We start from the raw sequence: 18,217 nt of genomic DNA on the forward strand, positions 1-18,217 counted from the left end.
AGAAACTTTGATAACATCACAGAAAACCCTGTTTTGATCAGCAAAACCGAGCAGAGGTTGAAGGGTTAAATCCCCCCCCCCGCCCTTCCTTGCAAGCACTGATCCGGATCAGCAGGGCTACATGCATGCAGAGTATACCTTTTGCAGGCAGGTGGAGATCCATAATCATCATCACACCTCCTCAGTGCAAAACTTATCAAAATAGCATTCTGAATTTCAAAGGGTCATTCTCATTTTCCAATCTGGATTCTGAACTGACAGGATCACAATATTGGGGGGGCCCCCTCCCTGAAATTCTGCCATCTTGATTAAACTGGAAGGCGATTGTTTCCTGATACCGGATAAGTAGTTTGTCCACTTCACTGCAAACAAGCATCTCTCTTACCTAGCACAAAACAAGTATAGCTATGTTCAGCACCGGGGGTACTGAACAGCAGTGCCCAGGGTCAAAGGGGTTGCTACCGCTCCCATGCTGTAGTAACTTCTTCCCCTCTGCTCCTGTTTCTTGCAGACTGTTTCAATGGTGTAAACGCTTTCTAAAGAAACTGGATTCTGCATCCTCCCCCCCCCGCCCCCGCTTAACAAGGAAGTGAAAAATGCTAGGTGCTTCCCTCTCTTCATGACAAATCTGGAGACTGCTCTGTCAGTCTTGATGGTAGCGGAAACCACAGTAAGCTATGATGTACAGAAGTTGGTTTCAAGGAAGTGTGGGTGGCTTCCTCTCCATTTCCTGCCCTCTCATGAGCAAATTATATAGGCATATATGCAACCCTAACTGCTCTTCTTACCTTGCTCTTACTCATCTCTCTTAAGATACGGAGTCGCTCTCTTTGGCCCCAGTAATCATCGCACGGATGGGGTACATCTGTACTGCTACGGTCTAGTTCTCAGGAATGACATTGGTTAGCTGTGCTGGCAAGATGACGCCAACACAAAGGCTGTTTTTCTACCACCTTGATGTTAGATAATGGTACCCATTCATGCCATCTTCCTGGCCACTCATAGGGGTGGCCAGGAAGATGTTGAGCAACCATGTCAGATTTCCGTTCTAAGCCAAACAGGAGAAATGCACCAGCATCACATTTCACGTGTTCCAGGTGCCTCATACACCCTCCTCTCAGCAAATCTAACTGGCCTGACCATGGGTGATTTCTCACGAGAGCTGCCTCGCAGCACAGCGCCGTTTGCCTCGAGACAAACGTGTCAATTTCACACCCGAAGCTCAGGGGCTGCATTTTGACTCGGGGCTTCGCCTGATTTCCTCCGCAGTTTCGTGATCCTGGTTTTTGAGGATCATGAAACTGCGGAGGAAATCGGGTGAAGCCCCGAGTCAAATGCAGCCCCGGATCTTTGGGTGTGAAAGTGACACATTTGTGTTGAGGCAAACGGTGCTGTTCTGCGAGGCAGCTTTCGTGAGAAATCACCCCATGTGTGGTGGTATCACTGAGTTGCACTCTCCTCTGATGTCGACTGATGTCTCCATTGTTGCCGGTGCCATTTATTTATGGCAAGTGCTCTAATTTTGCAGGCCTTTGGAAATCTGGACTAACGCTCCCTCCAAGCTGTGGGGTTTTGTGAACAAAAACCCCACTTTGTGAGTTAACTGGCATTAAAGCTGTGAGCGAGTAATTTGGCTGCCGCATCAATTAGTTTGCTCTGGAGCCCTCCTTCCTGAGCTAAGGCGAAAAAGTGTGAGCTGGAGGCTAAAAAACTGTGAGCTAGCTCACACTAACTCAGCTTAGAGGGAACACTGGTCTGGACTAACCTTCGGGTGTGTTCATTCAGCTCATTTTGATTTCGGGGTGCAGCTAAGGTTGCCAGCCTCCAGGCGGTGGCCAGGGATCTCCTGGGATCACAACTGATCTGCAGCTGACAGAGATCAACTCACCTAAAGAAACAGCCACTTTATAAGGTGGACTCTATGGCATTAAGCCCCATTGAACTCCCTCCCCTCCCCTAACCCCACCCTCTTTAGGCTCCACCCCCAAATCTGCCAGTATCCAGTATTTTCCAACCCAGAGCTGGTAACCGGCGATCGTTCCTCTCTCTCCCTCAAGCTGATTGGTGGTCCACGCCAATCAGCTGAAGCCCTTTAAATTGGACAGGAGGGGAGGGAGAGAGCTGGTTGGGCAGGTGGTCGCTCTAGGGGGAAAGGCCTTGGGGCAGGGTTTCCCCCACCAGCCAGTTGGCCGGGGGCTGACTGGAGCCCCCAAAAGCGGGGGAACCCCCACCTGGACTTGAGGGCTGACAACCCTAGCCTTTCATCAGTCATGGAGTCATGTCAGTGGAAGAGTTGATTTCCAGCAGCAGCAGCAGCAGCAGCAGCAACAGCAGAAGAAGAAGAAGAAGAAGAAGAGGAGGAGATTGGATTTATACCTGGCCCTTCACTACCCAAGGGAGTCCCAGAGCGGCTTACAAACTCCTTTCCCTTCCCCTCCCCACAACAGACACCCTGTGAGATAGGTGGGACTGAGAGCTCTGACAGAAACTGCTTTTTTCAAGGACAGATCTTATCAGAACTATGGCTTGCCCAAGGTCATCCAGCAGGTGCAAGTGGAGGAGTGGGGAATCAAACCCGGTTCTCCCAGATTAGAGTCTGTGCACTTAACCACTACACCAAACTGGCTCCTTGCTCAAGCCGAAGGCTTCTCACATCTGAGGAAGGTCATAAGAACATAAGAACATAAGAGATGCCAATGTTGGATCAGGCCAAAGGCCCATCCAGTCCAACACTCTGTATCACACAGTGGCCAGAAATACCAGTGCCATCAGGAGGTCCACCAGCGGGGCGAGGACATTAGAAGCCCTCCCACTGTTGATGAGGAACTTTATCAAAAGCTTTCTGTAAGTCAAGGTAAACAATATCTATTGGATCCCCCTTGTCCACATGTTTGTTCACCCCCTCAAAGAACACTAACAGGTTAGTGAGACAAGATCTTCCCTTACAGAACCCATGCTGAGTCTGCCTCAAAAGGTCCCACCTTTGTGGAGTTACAGAATCCAACCTATTATCTCTGGAGAGTTTTAGTATATAGAATCCTTTCCCCCTGAACCCTAAAGCTGGCCACAGGAAGAAACAGCTTTGAAAGTGGATTAGCTAGATCCATGGAGGATAAGTCTGTCAATGGCTACTAGCCCATAATGACCGAGGTGAACCTCCACATATAGAGGCACTAAGCCTCTGAAACTCAGAGCCAGGAGGCAACATCGGGGAAGGCCTCAGCCTCTATGCCCTGTTTTGGCTGTCCAGAGGAACTGTGTGAGACAGGATGGTGGACTAGATGGACTATTGATCTGATCAAACAGGGGACTTCTTTCAGGGCTATTTTTGGGAAAACAGGAATGCACAGGAACAGAGTTCCGGCTGGCTTCAGAGTTGGCGATGCCCACTGGGGCCAAAACCTCTGCATGCGTGGCTACAGAGGGAAGGTCAGGAGAGCGACTCCGAGGTGGGCGGGCCGGGGGGGGGCCCTGGAAGGATCGGGAAGGCATTTAAATGCCTCCCCATGCCTTCCCTGGCCTGTCCAAGGGCCAGCTTGCCAGGGCCCCCCAGAGCCGTGGGGCGTCAGGGCAAACCAAGGGAAGGCATGGGGTGTGGCTTAATATGCTAATGAGCTTCTCTGTCAGGGCATGGTCTAATATGCTAATGGGTTTCTGTTGTTGGGTGTGGCCTATTATGCTACTGAGTTCCTGCTGGGCTTTTTCTGCAACAATAGGCCTGCTTCTTTTGTTCATCTGAGGCCCAGCTCTGTCTGCCTCTATTGTCAACAGTCATGAAGAATAACAAGGTTATCTGTGATGTCCCACTTATAGGATGGTCTCATGTCATCTCTCTGCCTGTTGCCAAAGTTGTTAGAGCTTTCAGCACTTGGTAAAGACTTATTTATTTACCCGGGCATTTTGTTCCGTTTCTAATTTGTGGGCTTTTCGTTACTGGTTGTTTTTTTTTTTCCCGTATTAAAACATTATTTATTTTATTTTATTTTATTTATTTATTTGTTAGACTTTTACCCCGCCCTCCCGCCGAGGCGGCTCAGGGCGGCTTACAATGGTTAAAACCAGTATACAATTAATACCGATTGTCACATCTAAAACAATACAAAAGAATACAATAAATACAACTTATTAAAATTAGAATGTGGCGGCCATCTGTTATCAAGTGCTAGTGCTTATGTGGGACGGTCAGTGTGGCCAGGACTGCGAGAACGCTTGTCGGAACAGCTCGGTCTTCACCGCTCTACGGAATTGTTGAAGATCCCGCAGAGCTTGAATTGGTATCCCATCGGTATCCCACTTTTCTTTCCCCGCAACAGTGGCTCGAGGCAGCTTCCGGCACTATTTGAAAATATTCTTATCGGCTGACTGATTTTTTAAAATAGACATGTATGTTTTTGTACATCCTGCTCATGACATGCCGCCTTCAGTGTTCATCCTAGCACTGATGTCCAGGATATAATTTTATGAATAACAAAATAAATCCTATCTGCAGGGCCTCATCACTTCTAAGCCAATTCTCATAGCCAAACTATCGGACCCCCTGACCTGGATGGCCCAGGCTAGGCTGATTTTGTCAGAAGAGCACTATGGTCAGGGTCTCAAAACCGACTGGCCCTCCCAGGCCCCAAAGATGCCAGGCTCGCTACCACCAGGGCCAGGGCTTTCCCAGTGGCGGCCCCACAGGGCCTGCACGACGGAGCTCTTCCACCAGGCTTTCAGCTAGGGAGCTGCCACCACTACAGAGCCCTGGCCCTTGGCTTTGACACCTAGCCTGTGCCGCAGGAAGATCAGGAGCAGAATGATGCCTAGACCTCGGAAAGTACACTGTGAGAGACAGCCATCTTGAATAACTAAATGACCATCACCAGCACTTGGCTATATGTATTGTATTAGCTATAAGGGAATTGTTTTTAGATGATTTTATGTCTTTTAATTGTATTTATGCTTTGATTGTTAGCCGCCCTGAGCCCGCATTGCGGGGAGGGTGGGGTACAAATGAGATAAATAAATGAATGAATGAATGAATAAATAAGCTAAGCTAGGTCAGCCCTGGTTGGTACTTGGATGGGAGACCACCAAGGAAGTCAAAGGTTGCTACACAAAGGGTGCGTTCAGACAGATCGTTCAGTCCGCTTTCAGCACGCTTCAGTAATGGATTTTATATCCATATTCACACACCCAACATCTGCGCACCGTCCACAGCCGTTGCTTTCCGGCTCAACCCCCCTTTAAAACAGAATATTTTGTTACCAGGTCCCCAGGTGGTGTTTTCCTGATTCTCCGGTTCTCGCCGCACTCTACTGACGTCTGATCACTCCTCCGGGGTCGAGCCTTCCACTCGGAAGCCTGAGGCTTCTGCTGTTCGCCTGCCATTTTATTTTAGCGTCGGCGGTATGCGCACAGGTGTAGCTCTGCTCCTGCGTTATTAAAAACAATGTTTAAATGGTGCCTAGTTTTGTTGGTTAGCCGAGTTCAATATCTCACAGAGGCCAATTTCGGGGTAAAAGTTTAAAGGGAAGTGTTCCTTTAAAGTTTAAAGGGAAGTGCTACAGCAGTTGGGTTGAAGTGGAAATCGCTGTTGTGTGGAGACGCAAAAATTTTAATTCTATAGATGGCCACCAATGCACATGCCCAAACTGACAGGAAACCCCCCCACTGATGCACGCTCCCACATGTGGATGGCGGGGAGCTGGGCTATTTTGGGGCAGGAACGCACAGGAACGGAGTTCCGGCTGGCTCCCGGCCACGCCCAGCAGGAACTCATTAACATAATAGGCCACACCCAGCAACAGAAACTCATTAGGATTGGCTACAATTAGGGGGTGTGGCCTAACATGCAAAGGAGTTCCTGTTCCAAAAAAAAAAAGCCCCGGGTTTTGACAACAAACAAGGTAAAGAGAATAAGAAGCAAAAGGTGGGTGTGGTGGGATGACCACACTTCTGGTAACATGGGGGTGTGGCCTAATATGCAAATGAGCTGTGTGGTCGGGGTGTGGCCTAATATGCTAATGAGTTCCTGCTGTTGGGTATGGCCTATTATGCTAATGAGTTCCTGCTGGGCTTTTTCTACAAAAAAAGCCCTGGCGGGGAGTGATGTGGCTGCGCAGCGATCTGGAACAAGAAGGTGAGTGTGATCGCGATTCTCCAGGTTAAAAAAAACGCATTGGGACCGGAGCAATTTAAACCACTCCCAGCATGCCCGTCTGACCGCACCCAGAGGCAGACCATGGCAAACCGCCTCTGTCTTGGGCCCTGAAAACAGCTGTGACGTGATGGCACTTTCTACCACCAACTATAGGATATTTCCCCCTGATTGCTGTGAATATCCAAACTTGAAGAAAGGTTCCGTGTGACCTGAAAGCTTGCATCTAGCATTCCAAGGGCAAGCAGTACATGAAAAGGCATTGCCTTACTAAACTGTATGTTTCTTGTTTAAACGGTCGATTTTGCTCAGAAGGTTCCAACAGGGAAAACAGAAACGGTGTGTTTGATCTCACCAGAGTGGAATGGTGTTGCGATTCCTGCTAACAAGCACATCATTTAAAATTCCATGTGAAGTCCCACAATGCAGTTTTTAAACTGTCAGTTCAGAGCAGTCGAAAGCGTTTTGTGAGACGTTTCAAGGAAATGATGGATGCGAAAGATATCAGCTTTGCACGCTTATCGTCAGTGGGACTGGCACCTGATTTGTCTTGCGTGTTATTGTGTAAGAACAAGGAAGATGGGGATTGAGAGAGCAGAGCCTTAACAGGGGGAATACAAAAGTTATCTATTTCTCTGCTGTTGATGTTCATCTTAGGCTATCAGAATTCTCCCGCATTGTATCTCCTGCTTTGGACTTAGAAGAGGATCAAGATTTGTTAGGACGTCCTGCAGCAAACTGCCCTTTCAAGATAGCCAAAGTGCTTTGAAGACAAAAGATGGATTTGAAAAAAAAACTTGTTGATAGTCATATGATTTCCAACAGATATATGGATTTTTAAATATTTGTTATTTCCTTGTTATTATAAATAATTAAAAATGGTTTTCCGGTTGTTTTAAATGTATATAAAATGCTGAGAGAATTTGTTTACACAATGTTTTTACAGTTCTTTTCAGACTGAGAATAGTGAATAATGCATGTTAGGGAAATAGTGTTATTGGTAATGTTATAATGTTATAATGATCTAGCTAGACTTATGAATCCATTCACATTTTAACAGGGGTCATTTTGTAGAAAAAGAGATGCAGGAGCTCATTAGCATAACTCACTAGCATAACTTATTTGGATATGCCACACCCCCTGACATCACCGGAAGTGTGTAGAAGGCAACACCCACCGCTAAGGCGCCACTGGACTGTTTTGAATTGCTAGCTATTGGGGGGGGGGGAGGAACGTGCAGATCTGTCCTCGCAGAGGAGGGAGAGCTTGTACCTGAATAAAACTTGGTCTTAAAGGTGCCACTAGACTGTTTTGGACTGGGGGGAGCTCTGCAACTTACCTGTCTGCTTCTTGCTCTGATTGAGGGCTGCTGGGAGCAGGGGGTGGGGCTTATTGCATGTGCCCGCCCCCTGGGCTCATTACTGCCGGAGCTCCACTCCTGTGCGCTCCTGCAGGAAATGACCCCTGCACATTTATATTTAATATTTGTAAAAAAGTGCTTTTTGTTTATTTCTCTTTCCCCCCTCACCCCCCTCTTTATTTTGTACTATATGTGTTCTTGAGTGTTCTTGAAGTAGGTTTCAGCATTCAAATACATTACTTGTGAATGACTGTTCACAGCCTCTGCCCTGCTGAAAAAAGCTCAGGCAAGCTGAAAAAAGCTCAGGCAAGCTTACATAGACAATTTACTTTGCAGGATGGTTAGGACTGTAGTTTATGGGACAAAGTGCCCACGTTGCTGGAGCTCCATGCCTGGAATTCCAAGTGTGTAATTTGACCCCCACCGAATCATCATGGTTTTATTATGTATGCTGTGTACAGTTCTGGTTGCCACATCTCAAGAAAGATGTTGCACAGCTGGAAAAAGTGTGGAAGAGGGCAACCATGAGGTTGCTACAAGCCAGCTGTGACTTGATGGCACTATCCACCACCAGTTCTGCATGGCCCATATTTTTCCTTCAGTGCCACTGGAAATTAAAAACAAAAACAAATTGGTAATTGCAATATATCATTTGCTTTGAAGAGCCCCCACCTCCTGGTAGTGTGCAGGGAAAGAATGCAGGGGAAAATGGCACAGGAAGGAAGGAAGGAGGGAAGGAGGGAAGGAGGCACCGGCGTAATCTGCGGGGGGGCTGAGGGGCTTGTGCCCCCCGAAATTTCCCCAGAAGCCCCGCCCACCCGCCGCAAAGGAAGCCACCCGGCCCCGCCACTGCCACCGCCGAGAGCGGCCCTGCGGCCGCCGTGGGAACACATGTGTGTGTGGGGGTGCCGCGGGACGCGGCGGAGGGGCACCTGCTGGGCTGCGCCGGGCACACTGAGCCGGCGCTGGCCGCTGCAGATGGGGACTTGTGCGACTTGCAGCAGCAGCGGCCACTCCAGCCCAGGCCCGTAGCTCCGGCGCGACCTGGCCGCCTTGGCCACGCAGCGGGACTCCTGCTGAGGAGCGGAGCGGCTGAGGCAGCCCGGGGGCGGGAGGGCCGGGCGAGCGGAAGCGGGAGCCGGTGGGCGCAGGCGGGTCCGACGCGGCTGGACCATGCCCGGGACGCTTTGGTGCGGAGCCGGCAACTCGGCGGGCAACTTTACCGAGCTGGGTAAGCAGCCTGGAGGAGGCGCATTGGTGGGACTCGCTTGCTTGTCGGACGGAGGGGACGGCAACGGACCCGACTTCGCCTAGGCTTACACGAGCCTCCCTAAAAACACCAGCGGACGCGGAGCCCACCGTCCGCCCCAAAGAAGTGGCCGGGAACACGGGATGTTCTTATAAAGATCCCCCTGAGCATGTGCAAAGTGCCATTCTCATTCCATAGAAAGCCTCCACACATCAGAGAGGGATTACCGAGGAGGAGGCAGTTTCCGTGGGCTTGGAACCTGCACAGCCTGCTCTGGCAGCCTTCAGGAGTCGGGGAAGAAGATTATTCTGAACGTGCTCAGAGGACTCTGTTGTTCACCAGTTGGGAGCTCTGGTGATCTTGTGACATAACTGATATTCCTCTCTGCGCTGAGGCCAGCCCTAGTATCAAAAGGAGGCTCTGAGTTCGAGTTCTTTCCCATCCAAAAGTCCCCAATGCCCAGGCGGAATCTGGAAAGTAAGGGGCTGTTCTCCGATTCAAAGCCAGAAGTTCTGGGTAGCCACACTGGTCTCAAGAAAGCTCCTAACGCAAAAGCCAGATGATTCCTTTTCTTACTCGAAACATTGTGCAAGCTTTGGAGTTCTGCAAAACTTTGAATCAAGTTTTAAAAAGAAAGGCAGGGTGATGTTTAAGGCTCTTCCTCTTTGGAGAGTCTTGTGCAAGACATTCTCAGAAGGCTTTGATAGCATGACCTGAACTGTCATGTGTCCCCTCCCCCCTTCAAATATCAAGCCTGATGCAGAGTTCTAGAGAACTTGAAAGGTCTGAGCAGTTTCATATTTTTTGTTGACACATACACCATATCACCAGGCTGAAGATCCCATCCCTCCACCCGACCTCTGTCAGCCTGAGCCTTGTAAGCAGCCTTAGCTGCTTCTAATGTTTGGCAGAGAAGCGGCCAAACCGTTTGGAAAGATTTGCACCATGTTCCAGCATCACTAGGCTGCAGAGGATTGTTCCCCTCCAGAAAAGGCAAAGGAGGGCAATCATAACCATAAACAGCTTTAAATGGTGACATACCAATAGAGCTATGCATAGTGTTATTATAACAATATTCAGCAAGTGGTAGTAAGTCACACCAGTCATCCTGTTTGTAGTTTGTAAAGCATCTAAGATATTGTTCCAAAGTTTGGTTAACTCGTTCTGTCTGGCCATCAGTCTCGGGATGGTAAGCACTACTCAACCCCTGTTCCACCCCCATGATGGTCAACAGTTCCTTCCAGAATTTGGAGACAAATTGTGTGCCTCTGTCCCTAACAATCTTAGCTGGCAAAAGATGGAGTCTCACAACATGTTGGAGGAAAGCTTTAGCCAGTTTCTGGGCTGTAGGTAGGGAAGGGAGTGGAATAAAATGAGCTTGTTTGGAAAACATGTCGACCACAACCCAAATGACTGTCTTCCCCTTGCTGAGGGGTAGGTCTGTAATAAAGTCCATCGAAATAATCTCCCAAGGCCTGCTGGGTGTTGGCAACGGTTTCAGGAGACCCGGCAACTCCCCCCCCTGGTTTGGTCAGGGCACACAATTGACAGGAGCGAACAAAATCCAACATGTCTTTGCGCATGTGTGGCCACCGGAACTGCCGGCGCAGCAATTGCAGGGACTTCACAAAGCCCCAATGCCCCGCCAACTTGGTTCCATGGGCGGCGTGGAGTACGTCCCTGCGTAGAGAAAAAGGCACATACAGTTTGTTGTCAATATAAACTAAGCCCTCATCGTTCCACACGCATTCAGGGATGCCGTTCAAAAGGTCTTCATCTTGTTTGCTAAGTTCTGCTACGTAGCGGCTGCGCCAATTCCCCCCTCCAAGCCCAGAGGAAGGGGGAGGGATCGCAGGAGAATGAGCCATGGGAAGTTTCTGCGCTTGCCCGCGAGTGAGCACAGCCCCACCCAGCTGGGCGGGGGTGAAGATAGAGTCAATAATGACGTCCTGCTGGCTCTCATGTTGCGGGAGGTGGGACAAGCCGTCCGCCAAGGAGTTGGCAGAGCCAGGGAAATGATGGAGAGTGAACTGGAACTTGGAAAAAAAATCTGCCCAACGCAGCTGCTTAGCATTTAAAGTTCTGGGTGACTTGAGCATCTCGAGATTTTTATGGTCAGTCCACACTTCAAAAGGAACCCTCGTCCCTTCAAGCTAATGGCGCCAGGTTGAAAGCGCCAGGCGAATAGCTGACACCTCCTTCTCCCAAATAGACCAGTGCCTTTCAGCTTTTTCGAGACATACGCCAGCGGGTGCAGCTTCCCATCCTCCCCCTTTTGCAGAATAGCAGCCCCCATAGCCACATCAGAAGCGTCAGTTTGCACAATAAACATTTTCGTTTCATCCAGATGTGCCAGCACTGGCTCAGACGTGAACATGCCCTTGAGCTTCTGGAAGGCAGAATCGCATTCTGGCGACCATTTTAGCGGGGCCCCGGGTTTAGTGGCATCGAAACCCTTGCCCTTAGTTTTTAATAAGTCAGTGAGGGGCAGCACAATCTGAGCAAAGCCTTTGATAAATGAGCGATAAAAATTGGTGAATCCTAAGAAACCTTGCAGCTGGCGCCGTGTCTTTGGGGCTTCCCAGTCCAGCACATCTTTCACTTTCCCCAGGTCCATTTCCAACCCCCCTCCCGAAATGCGGTAGCCTAGAAAGTCAATATATGTTTTGTGGAATTCACATTTGGACAGTTTGGCAAACAGTTTGTGCTTGTGCAACGTCTTTAACACCTTCCGGACCAGTTTGATATGCGAGGGGAGGTCCTGGGAGTACAGTAAAATGTCGTCCAAGTAAATAATAACACCTTTAAACAAAAAGTCATGGAGGACCTCATTGATCAAGTTCATGAAGACCCCTGGGGCCCCTTGAAGCCCGAAGGGCATGACTAGATACCCAAATTGCCCCAGGGGAGTGTTGAATGCAGTTTTCCCCTCGTCCCCTTCTTTAATGCGCACTCTGAAGTAGGCATCCCTCAAATCCAGCTTAGAAAACACTTTCCCTTTGGATGCCTCTGTTAACAAGTCTTTTATTAGGGGGAGGGGGTAGGCGTTTGAAGATGAAATGGCATTCAGACCACGATAATCTGTACACAACCGAAGGCCCCCATCTTTCTTTTTCCGAAACAGGACGGGCGCCGTAAAGGGGGAGGAAGCCGGGCGGATAAAACCTCGCTCCAAATTTTTGTCAATAAATTTCCGTAACTCCGCTTTCTCTGCTGGGCCCATGGCATAAATCTTTCCTTTCGGAAGTTTGCACCCCGGCAGGAGTTCAATGCTACAGTCAGTTTTATGGTGGGGGGGCAATTCATCAGCTTCCTCCTCCCCAAACACCTCAGCGAGATCATGGTACTCAGGGGGAAGGGTCGCCATTTCTTCCGGGGCCAAGACAGCACACGGGAAGTTTGTCTCGGGCGGAGCACCCCATTCCTTGCTCCATCTGTGGTTAGTGCATTTGGGCGACAAGAATCGGACCGTCCCCTCCTCCCACAGTATGTAAGGGTCGTGACTAAAAAGCCACGGGGCGCCCAGCACCAGAGCGAACTGGGAATCAGGTGTTACTATAAAAGTCTGGGACTCCCAATGTTCTCCAGTTCCCAGCCGCAACGGCATAGTCTCATGTACACATGGCTTCATCCATTTGTGTGAAAATAATAGGGGATTTCAGTTTATGTATGCCCGCTTCCAACCCCGTCACTACGTTAGGGCTAATCAGATCTCTCCCACACCCTGAGTCAATGAGTGCTTTTACTTGCACATGGGTCCCTAGGATGGGGTTTATTAAAGACACAGTCACGAAGAAAAGGGAGGGGGTTTCTCTCATTACTATAGGCGACTCCGACGCGAGGTCCCATTGTTGCGCCTTCTCTACAACAGGACGTTCTCGTTTCCCGACAACTCCGGTTCTGAGTCAGCCAACTCCTCTGGGTCAGGATCCGGTGCCGCTTGTGGCGCTTTGGAGAATTTGGGTTTGGCCAACCCTTTCTTCGGTTGGGCCGTCGGTTTAGCCTTGGGTTGCGGGGTTTTCTCCTTGGTCTGGCGAGATCCACAATCAGCTGCAAAGTGCCCCTTTTCTCCACATCTCAGACACAGTCCCATCTTCATCCGCAGGTCCCTGGCGGCGTCCGATAATCGGGGAGGTTTTGGCTTTGTGGTGGGGTTGTGGCTCACCTTCCCTCCACTGGTAGCCATGTCCAGTCGCAACGTTTGCAGGCAGCTCTCGGCGTTTTCCACCTCCTGAGTCCACGCCGTTAGCGATCTAGGATCTACAGATCGCAGGACCGTCTCTCTGATCTCCTGGTTAAGTCCTACACGGTACATCTCAACGAGGATGTGGTCCGGCCAGTCTCGCAACTTCGCAGCTTGGTTTTGGAATTCTGCTGTGTACTCTCGTACTGACTGCCGCCCTTGTTTGAAGGTGCGTAAGAAGGCTTTGTCTCGTTGGTCTGCGTTCACGTCTTCGAAATGAGTTTGCAGTGCCCACATAAAAGCCCGCAAATCAAACAGCTCCGGGCCCCGGCTGTTGTGCAACCCCACATGAATTAAGCATAGAAACTTGGGGTACAGCAATAGAGTACAGTAAATACAAAGGAAGGAAGGAAGGAAGGAAGCTTTCTCAGGGAAACATATGCCTCTGTCTTTGCAAGTGGAGATGAAAACAGTGAAGGATTTCAGACAGCCTATCTATTCCACTTCAGGAACTGGTTACTAACTTTCTTCTCTGTCATTTCAGACAGACCCGTTTTAGTAACCGGCTGTTAATGGAATATATTTACCTTTTCATACAATGCCAGTTGACGGGCCAATAATGGAAACCGTGCTGTTCAAAAAGGTAATGTGAAATCTCTCAATATGGAGCAGAAGTGTTGAACTAGAAAAGTCACTTTGTTGGGCCGGGCCATGTGTGTCATAAAATGTAATGCCAGGGACCAGAGTTGCAGACTTTATAAAGGACACAGGCAAACCCAAGTAAACATATTATTTTTTACTCACAATGCAAACATGCTTTAAACATGAACACTCTTACAGTATTTCCTTACAGTATCTCCCTGATGCCCACCCTCCGACTTCCACTAGGTGTTACTCATTAGCACTGGCACAGTATACAGGGTCATAACGTACAACCCTCTGTCATCTGGCAATAAAAGTAATGACTAGTTGCAAGTGGGCCGAATAAGAGCCCTGGACGTGCTGGTTCTGTCCCGTGGGCCGTATGTTTGACACCCCTGATATGCAGCATCCTTGTCATGTGGATGCAGCCGTGTTTATCCCTCTGAAGTTATTCTCTAGGAGGAATTTCAGGACTTTGGATTTGCCATTGATTCGGCTACCATTGGAGGGACCTGCTCCGATTCTCCTGTTGTGTGCCCTGCAGATCCAATCACTATAGAGGCTTTCTTTTTCCTCACTCCCAGATGAATAGCTTGGATGACAGCCTGGTTGGAGAGCAAATGATGGAAGGATCATCGTAGCCAATAGGAGCAAGGAATGTTGCCAACTCCCTCCCTCCCCCCCATCCCATGCCAACTTGAGGTCCAAGTTCTTTGAGTCAGCTGTTGGAGTTGGGCATGGCCCAGCCCAGTGAGAATGGTGTGTGTCACAGCTTGGGTTTGTTTTTTTTAAAGTTTGCATTTAAATTGGCTTTCAGAATACTGACATGTTTCGAATTAGTGCTGTCCCCCAGGCGCCTGTGGAACTGAAGGAGCCAGTTAACGTATTATTTTTACGTGACTGATCAGTGGTATGTTTAAAAGTTCATGCGTTTTCAATATACAGACTGAAAACTTCCTTCTCGAGACTTCCAGCAACTCTTTTTCTTTTTTAAAGCCCTGCATACATTAAATGATTTATAGGGATGCCAACCTCCAGGTGGGACCTGGAGATATCCCAGAATTCAGACTACAGAAAACAGTGTCCCTGGAGAAAAATGGATGCTTGGGGGTGGGGGTTGGACTCTATGGCAGGGCTCCCCAACCTTTTTGAGCTGTGGGGACCTTGGGACTCCTGACACAGCGTGGTGAGCAATGCTCCCTCTAAGCTGTGGAGTTTTGTGAACAAAAATTCTACTTTGTGAGCTGCTGGCATTAAAGTGGTGAGCGAGCTACTTGGCTACTGCATCAGTTAGTTTGATCTGGAGCCCTCCTTCCTGAGCTAAAGCAAACATGTGGGAGCCGGAGGCTAAAGAACTGTGAGCTAGCTCACACTAACTCGGCTTAGAGGGAACACTGGTGGTGAGTGCAGGCACCAAATGGCTGCCACAGGACGTGGAGCCAACCACAAAATGGCTGCTGCAACTTACTTTCCGTCACACAGTGAAGACCCACATGCTACCGTAGTAGCAGCTTCTGCTTCAGCAACATTTAAAAAAAATCTGAACAGCCAATCAAATCTCCCATGGCCAATCAGAAGCCTAGCTGGGCAAAAGCTCCACCTGGCCCATCCCACTTTCTAAAACACTTGGCGGGCACCAGGAAAGATGTTGGCGGGCACGACGTTGGGGACCCCTGTTCTATGGCATTGTACCCCACAGAGGCACCTATCCTCCCCAGACCCCACCCTCCAAACATTAAAACGCACACAAGTAAAAACAAGTCAGCAAACACGTCAATACAGACTTCCCTACTCCTCCAAACCAAAAAAAAGAGAGGTATTTTGTTGAGATGTTTCAGTGGAGCACTTTTTATTTCATTTTTAGCTGCAGTGTCCTTTTATGCTGTTGATTGATTTTATGTTGCTGACTTTAATGGCCTTTTCCCTGCCGTCGGCTGCCTTAACCTGATATCGGGTGATCAAAAATAAAATCGGAACACGAGATATCAAGATGGGTAGTGGTGTTTGTCTGTAGCAGGAGAAAACAGCAAGAGTCGAGCAGCACCTTAAAGACTTAAAATTTCTGGCGGGGGACCAGTGTAAGACTCTGCTCACTTCTCCATTTAGATAGAGATGGGTAGCCATGTTAGTCTGCCCCTAGCAGCAGAAAAGAGCAAGAGTCCAGCAGCACCTTAAAGACTAACAACATTTCTGGCAGGGGACAGAATGGTTCCCCCCCCCCTGCGGCTGTTGCAGCTGCCGCGCGGCCATAACTTTTTAAAGAGCCCCTTTAAACATCACACGTGAGAGGTCATTCTGTTTGCACTAAACATCGGACATCACACACGAGAGGTCATTCTGGCTCCCCCAGCTCTCGTTAGGAGCTCTTTAAAAAGTTATGGCTGCCGCCGCTGGTGTTACCGCTTGGACATCACACGCAAGAAGTCATTCTGGCTCCAACAGCTCTTGTTAGGGGCTCTTTAAAAAGTTGTGGCCGCTGCCGCTGGCGTTGCCGCTCGGACATCACACGCGAGAAGTCATTCTGGCTCCAACAGCTCTGGTTAGGGGCTGTTTAAAAAGTTGTGGCCACCGCCGCTGTCGGTGGCAGCTGCAATGGCCGCGGGGGTGGGGCCAAACGTTCCCCGCCTCCCTGAGCCCCAGGGTGGTGGCCTTGGACTCGTAGGGGCAAAATCCACCTCTCGCGTGTGATGTCTGTTGCCCCTTGGACATCACACACAAGAGGTTATTCTGGCTCTCCCAGCTCTCGTTAGGGGCTCTTTAAACAGTTATGGCCACCGCCGCTGGCGTTGCCGCTCGGACATCACATGCAAGAGGTCATTCTGGCTCCAACAGCTCTTGTTAGGGGCTCTTTTAAAAGTTATGGCCACCGCCGCTCTCAGCAACAGTTGCAATGGCCACGGGGGGGAGGGCCAAACGTTCCCCCGCCTCCCTGAGACCTGGGTGGTGGCCTTGGACTCGTAGGGGCAAATTCCACCTCTCGCGTGTGATGTCTGAGCGGTGTTGCCGAGAGGTGGAATTTGCCCCTATGATTCCAAGGCCACAACCCCGGGGCTCAGGGAGGCGGGGGAACATTCGGCCCCATCCCCTGCGGCCGCTGCCGCCGACAGTGGCCATAACTTTTAAAAGAGCCCTAACGAGAGCTGGAGGAGCCAGAATGACCTCTTGCGTGTGATGTTCGAGCTAGGGGAGCTGGAATGACCTCTGGGCAATATTGCCTTTGGGCAATCATGGATTCTCTGTTTGCACTTATGTCCCTATGAGTAATCATGGATTCTCTATTGGCAATTATGTACTCCATTATCCCCTATGGGTAAGCATCCTCTCCATCACTCCCTATGGGCAGACATGGATTCTCTATTGGTAATTTTGGATTCTCTATTGGCAATTATGTACTCCATAATGCCCTATGGGCAAGCGACCTGTCCATTATTCCCTATGGGCAGTCATGGATTCTCTATTGGCAATTATGGATTCTCTATTGGCAATTACATACTGCACTATCCCCTCTGGGCAAGCCTACTCTCCATTATTCTCCGTGGGCACTCAAGTATCCCCTATGGGCACTCGCTGTCCTTAGTTTTAGTACTTCCCGGGGACGAGCTTTTCCACTGCTCACTTCTTCAGATATCTTGCTTTTTTCTACAGAGAGGGAGAGCGAGCCAGGGCCGGCTCCAGCTTATTTTGCACCCTAGGCGAGGATCCCTTCTGCCCCCCCCCCTGCGCCCACCAATTTTCAAAAATAAATGCATTTTAGGAAGAATGAAAAACACAAACAATCAAGAAACTCCCAGAGTAAGGGCCAGGTGCAGTTTGGTGCCCCTAAGGGCCCCTGCTCTAGGCGATCGCCTAGTTCGCCTAGTGAGTGAGCCGGCCCTGGAGAGAGCAAGAGAGCGCCTCCGTATATCAAAGCTCTGAAATCAGATGCTCTCTGCATTATTATCATCATTTCAAAAAACCCTGTCAGGGGCGGGGCCCTCCAGCTCCGCCTTAACCCGCTCCTCGCCAGGCCGGCCCGGCTCGGCCAGCGGCTCGTCCATAACTGGCCCGCCAGCTGTCCCCGCCTCCTCCTCCTCCTCCCATGCAAATCCCGGGGCCGCCTTTGATGCAACCCTTAATCAGCAACAACATCCTCGCGCCATAAAAGGTCAAGGGGAAAAGGGGAGGGGGACTCCGAAGAACGGCGACCGGGGGGAAGGGACGGGCCGAGCGAGCGAGCCAGAAGCAAGGCGAAGTTTCTTCTCTCGGGCTCCTCCGTTCCCTTCTGCGCGCAGCCGGCGGCGGGGCCCCTTTTGGCAGCCCGGAGTGACGCTCCAGACTTTGCTTGCCGCGCGAGGGAAGCCCCCCAGCGCCGCGGGGCGGGAGGGCCGAGAGCAAAAGGCAGCGAGATCCCGGGGCTCGGCTCGGGCCAGCCTCCGCGCTCGGGGACTCCTCTCCGGCCAGAGTTTGCAGCCAGCTCGCCTTTGTCCTCCCTGCTCGCCCCTCCCGCGTCCCTTTCCCGAGCGCTCTTCGCCAAGGCGAGCGGCGGCGCTTGCAGAGGCGGCGATGGGGGCGCCCCGGCGAAGCGCGGAGCTGCTGGGCCGGGCGGCGCTGGGTTGCTTGCTGGCGCTGCTGCTGCTGCCGCGGCCGCCGCCTGCCACTCAGGCC

This window comes from Gekko japonicus, unplaced genomic scaffold, assembly GCF_001447785.1.
Source record: "Gekko japonicus isolate JY-2015 unplaced genomic scaffold, Gekko_japonicus_V1.1 scaffold2874, whole genome shotgun sequence".
In the NCBI taxonomy this organism is placed as follows: domain Eukaryota; kingdom Metazoa; phylum Chordata; class Lepidosauria; order Squamata; family Gekkonidae; genus Gekko; species Gekko japonicus.